Source organism: Gymnoscopelus microlampas (assembly GCF_963454915.1).
Source record: "Gymnoscopelus microlampas genome assembly, chromosome: 4".
NCBI classification, from domain to species: Eukaryota; Metazoa; Chordata; class Actinopteri; order Myctophiformes; family Myctophidae; genus Gymnoscopelus; species Gymnoscopelus microlampas.
This window is the reverse complement of record NC_139941.1, coordinates 32,244,129-32,250,683: the sequence shown is the minus strand read 5'-3', so window position 1 is coordinate 32,250,683 and position 6,555 is coordinate 32,244,129.

Genomic DNA, 6,555 nt, shown 5'->3' with positions numbered 1-6,555 from the left:
AATAGAAGACATTGTCCTTGCATAAAACAATAATGATAATAATTGAAATCTTGTTTGAAATGTCCAAACCTTCATGCCTACTGATTAAATCAATGGTAGGCAGGTTTCTGAACTGTCAGCAGCCCTCCTCTGAGACCCACACTTAATATACAGAAATGTTGTCATAATGAGCATTAGTGAGGAGTATACCAATAATATGAAGATAAGCTGAAAATGGCTGAAGTGGTCCTTTAAGTGATGCATGCAAAGGTTCGATGTGGAAAGTGCCTTAACTCTGTCTTGAGTTCTTTGGCCTTCTCGTCGCTACATCCCTGTTCAGCTGTGTGGCTGCAGGACCAGCTGGACTAAAAGGTCTCCTTTCAGCAAAAGAGTTTAAATTTTGTGGGTAGGTAAAAGGCCCTGAGTGCCCATGAAACGTCAGCTGTGTTGAAATGACTTTTCAGTCTGTTAAAGACCGATCTCCTTGAGGTACTGAGAGGAATCCAAGCAGAAACACATGACCGAGCCAGCAAGGAGGTCAGGACTTAAGTAAATCTGAAGGGGGCTGGGAAAAATGAAAAAGTGATGTGTGCTGGTCTGTGTGTGAGGGAGAGAGCTATACTTAACAAAACTATTTAGACCCTTGACAAATGTTCTGAATTATAAATGCTGTATTATTTCTTGACACTTTGAAACAAAAAAAACATTTATTCTAAAATTATATTAGTTTAAGTAAGAAAATATTGTTTTAAGAAAAATAAAATAATTATGCTGTTTGCATAATTCTCATCTCAACTGAAAGTGAAATGTATAGCCCTTCATCACTGTTAGGATACACACTGTTCTCAAAGGGCTTTATATGTAGGCCCACATTAATAGGAGGAAACAAACAATTATTCAAACGCTGTGCTCTGGAAACACATGAGTTTAAATTGCACTTACACAATTGCCTTACCATCAACCTCTACCTGTGAACCATTCAACATTTAAACCCTTTATACTTTGTTGACCGGAATCCTCCAGGGGTCTACCCCCCACCTTTCTTTTCCCCCTTTTTTTCCTATCAAATCTCTTAACATTGTGAACTTGTAGATTTGCTATTTTTGCCACAAAATAGGGTCGCCGGGGTTCAAATTCAACTCACATTTTCTCTGTTTAAGGATCATAGGTCAGGTTGTGCATTTGAATGAAAGGTGTGAAAATGAAGGCCAAATAACTATTCCACAAAATGTTGTGTTTAAATAATACAAATCCATAAAATCCAAGGTGTTGGGATATCCCACTGACCAATATTGGATTGATAATTAGGAAGTGGATTCAGCATCCACACCACCCAGGCACTGCATTAAAAAAAACTGTCCCTCAAAAGCTCAGTGTCCGAACCAAGAAGGACACTTGCGAGGGAAGCCACAGTGAGACCAGCAATCACTTTGAAGGAGCTAGTATGGAGTGCAGTGACTGAGATTGGACTAATGTGCACCAGTTAACAATATATTACTTATATGAGAGGGTAACAACAGGCAGAGAAAGATTTCTCAAAAAGGACCATCTGAAAGTATGTCTGGAGTTGTCAGAAAACATACTGTCACCTGGCTGAAATACAGGATAAGCTTTTTTTGTCAGATGAGACTAGATAGAGATTTTTACACCAAATCCAAAGTGCTGCAGTATGTGAAGTAAACCTAACACCATGAGGAATCCAAGCAGTGATAGTGGTTTACCGTCATGACGTCGGGAAGCTTTTCAGCAGCAGGCACTGGGCATCTTGTAAAAAATCCAAGGAAATAAATACTGCCATGCAGAGACCCTGCAAAAAGAAACTTTGAGTAATGATCCCAGGGCCAAAGCAACATATAGTGGACAAGATCAAACAAGTGGATTATGCCCTTGAGTGAGCTCTAATCTCAATCCCACTGAGAATCTTAAAACTGTGGTCTGCAGAGTGCCCTTCAAGATTGTATTTTATTATCATAACCAAGATTTAAAGGTCAACTCTTAAATAACACATCATTGTGAAGAGTGACAGACTACTCTGAGGGCAGACAGAAACATAAGGGGAGGGCTGGTCTTCTATAAATGTTATTGTTTCCACATGACAGTCTTAACCTAAAAGGGATGTTATTTAGATAGATAGATAGATATATACTTTATTAATCCTTTAACCCTTCATCCTTATGTCCTTATGGGCCTTCTCATATAGTTTAAAACGCTCCCAGAACACAATATATGTATGTGTGTGTTTGTGTACTACTTGTATAGATTCTTTACTTCATTGGAATAATGGTAACCCATGCTTGCTGATGAAATCCACTAGAGGGAGCTGCAACACCTTGTAAACAATACTTCTGCAACAGGCAGTACAAGTGCAACTCTAGGATAATAATGGTGTAGTTAGACCAGTGGTTCTCAAAGTGGATTCCAGGAACTCTCAGGGTTCCTTTAGGGGGTTCTAAATGGATCCTTAAACGTCTGTAACTCTGACAGTGTACAAATGGAACCAAATGGACCCTCATGGGTCCATTTGGTTACATTTGTACACTGTCAGAGTTAAGGGGAGACCTTGACACTTTAAAGTTTGAGAACCATTGAGTTAGACCATTATCATGATTGGGGGTGTTTGAAGGTAGCTGACTCTCTCAGATCAGGTATGTTTCTCAGAAGTGTAGGCTCACCATCCAGCCCTTTTGCCACTGACTGAACCTTACAGTGAGGTAGGGCTGCCAAATTCTCACCTCCTCGATTACCACAATACCTTTTGTTACGGGATGCATTTGAAGAATGGATTTGGCAACAAATAAGATGATATAAATGGAAAATGGATTTTACTGCACAGTGTATCGCTCTGCCAACACGTTAGAAAGTATAGCGTCTTACATGTGTAATATGAAGTCATTATAATTCGGTGCAGGTTTTCATCTGGACTTGGAGGCCCTGTCTGGACTGCTGCCAAACCCCAACCTTTATGTTCCACATCAGACCACGTTACATGGATAGAGGAGGGGGGTTGGAATGTATTTTGCCCTGTGTGATGTGATTGTTTGCAGAGAAATGGGTTGACCTTGCCCTCCATTGCCACACACACACACACACACACACACACACACACACACACACACACACACACACACACACACACACACACACACACACACACACACACACACACACACACACACACACACACACACACACACACACACACACACACACACACACACTCTCTCTCTCTCTCTCTCTCTCTCTCTCTCTCTCTCTCTCTCTCTCTCTCTCTCTCTCTCTCTCTCTCTCTCTCTCTCTCTCTGGTCAGCCTAGGTGTGTGAGACAGGCCTGCTGAGTGCAGGAGGTCTGGGACCCCTTCATCACTTCCTCCAGACAGAGAACAGAGGAACTAGTCAGCTGAACCCAAAATGGGACAATAATGAGCAGCCCAGCCACAGCCACCTCATTTCAAATATTATTAGATCTCTTCTCCTGCACTTTTCCAATGCCATTCTCCCTATAGGATTATATATAAGGCAAGAGGTTTATTCCATTAAGAAGTATCATTTTTGGGGGAAAGAAAGAAAGTTATTTTTTGATGCCAATGCCATATACCTAACTATTCAAGTTCTGCATTAAGTTCTTCAGATCTAACTTCAAACAGAATGAGGGACACTTTCATCCCAGCGATCAATTGAGTGCATGGCTTGAGTGGGTGTCATATATTTTCCTACGTTGTCTCATTTTGGAACTAAACGTTTTAATATCCTTTGAAAATAACGGTACAATTAACATAAAGATGAAACATTAATACGATTTCTGCTATATTCATTACATTTAGAAGCGTATTTTATTTTTCTTCTTTCTCAAAGTGTCCTTTAGGAAAGGACAGCCATTTTATGCAACGTAGCCTACCTTTCACATAATGACTTAATCAATTTACAAATAATGAATTAATGTTTGTTGATAGCATAATTTTGTTTTATGGGGAACAACTAGGAGTATAGGCACATGTGTCAGACTAGAATTGAAGTTCTCAATTGAAAGAAAGAAATAACATATATAGCCTCTAGATTCCTTCATCTCTATTGTAGATAGGCTAATGACTTGTTGCTTCCTCAGATTGTCACACGGCAACACATTCTTGAATCGATAGCTTTCTTTATTGTAGTTTACATTAGGGTAAAAAACAAGGGACTAGTTGTCACGTGGTTACCTGCCTATTGTCACAAAACAATACAAATATTATAAACCAAAAATCCACTTATTTGGCAGTTTGATAAGATGTAATTTATCTTGGTTTTAAGATATCAAAGCATTCCCAGTGAATACAATGTTCATGTTTTAACGCTATAATACAATTTGGAATTCTTTAAAGTTTTCCTTATAAATGTTTGTTACTATAGCTCAACACTGCGTTTATGCTATAAGGACATTTACATTAAAAGGTTTGGTTTGGAACAAGTTATCACACACTCTATGTCGTGTTTTATCAGACGGGTTTTGTACCAGATGATACTTTTAATTATTCAAAATGAGTAACATTTTATCATGCCCTTATTTCAGTATAGAAAATCACCTGTATATGGACAATAGTTTAGCTTACTAGCCTATAAGTAGAAGTAATATAATGATATTCTAATTGTATATTCATATATTTGCGGATATTTAATGACTTTAACATTTAATGTACAGCTATAGAGACAAACGTTGTCTGTATTTAGCTATTTCAATTTAGGCTGCTTACAAACTTCGCATTTAAAAAAATAAGTAGGTCTACCTGTAAAGTCTGTGCTGTTTTCCATTGCATGATTTAGGCCTATATTGTTTGTGAATTATTCTTTTGCAATATTTCTGTTCTGTTCTATTTTTGTTCTTTTTAAAGTATTATAATGTATCCGAAATACTTGTTATTCAACTATAATTTGGTATTACATTAAAGTATAGACAGGTTTATAAAATGTGAATATCAGTGGTTACAACATTATAGGCCTATTACCTTTGATCATATCAAACAAATAATCACTGTGGGTCAGATATATTTCCCCCTTTTAGGGACACGGGTAGTGTTGGCCTATACTTAGCTAAGGGCCTACACCGGTGTAGCTTGACAAGATTATAATAATTATAATGATTCGGTTTGTTTAGGCCTATGTAAACAGCATTTTCGTCAAGATGCAGCCAATCAAATCAGGTGGGTAAAAAATAGGTATAGATTTTTTTCCTTCATGCTATTTAACAAAAAGTACAGACCTCCGACCCCTGTAGGGTTACAGTTTGATGAAGAATATCTCAAGTCACCCAAGTAGCCCTATAGGCTATATGAAACGGCTCAGTGTGCCTGTCAAAGAAATAGTCAAAGAAATATACAGACAGAAATAAATGTGCTCCTTACTCCTTATATTGTTAAATATGATTTACAATCATCCAAATCTTATCATAACTTGTTCCTTTGTGATATCTATAATCAGTAGCTTGGGCGGTTATATAGCCTGAAACAATTGGAAATGAAAACCCGATATGGATCTCTCCTCAGACATCCAAGAGCGCATAATATAATCAAACGAGTAAAAATGTTTCTTAACTCTCTCTCTCTCTCTCTCTCTCTCTCTCTCTCTCTCTCTCTCTCTCTCTCTCTCTCTCTCTCTCTCTCTCTCGCTCACACACACACACACACACACACACACACACACACACACACACACACACACACACACACACACACACACATACATACACACACTTGCTCGCTCTCTCTCTCTCTCTCTCTATCTCTATCTCTCTCACAGCGCGCGCATACCTTGGTTTTCCAGAGGAGGGATGAATTGAATATGAAATGAAATAGTCGTACTGTAGTCTGTGGATACATTAGTGATGCCATCTCATAGGTCAGGTCACGTGCAGACACAGAAACGTAGGGTACCGTAGGCTATTCCCAGTGATTCTCACAGTGGCTTGCTGCTGCAGCATCACTGTACCTCTACGTGCTTGTTGTTACCGAGCAGCCAGTGCTTTCCGTGCAGGGAACCTGTTCAATGGGCTCTGGATCATCAGATAGCCTATAGGTGAAGGTCTGACAGAGATCATTCTTTAAACAAGGTAAGTGCTTAAAATGTTGCTTAAAATATTACAGAAAAACGGGGAAACCTTGCGCGTAACGAACGCATAGCATTTTACGCATGAGAATTGCTAGAATTCTATTACAGGTGCGCGTTATATTGCATGTGTCAAATGATAAATCAATACAGTAGCCTATAAGGGTTCATGAAAATGGTTTGACCTTCCACGATCCACAACTCCTCGTGGCTGGCTATGTCAAAATCAAAGCATTTGTCGAACTAATGCAAACGGAAGATAATATAGCTTGATGGAATGGAATGGAAGAGCAGCAATCGGTTGGCGGGGGCGGAAACCGTACGGCGGGGCGTTTAAGTCCTAATGACCCCTTCAACTTTCAACTCCAGTTGACTGCGGTTTATTATCTGGATGTAGAGTAATCCCGTCAAAGCGGTGCGCGCGCTCACATTAACACAGTGCTGCTGATGATGCCCCAACGTAACCTAAGCCTTAGGGGCAGTGGTGGAAAGTAACTAAATA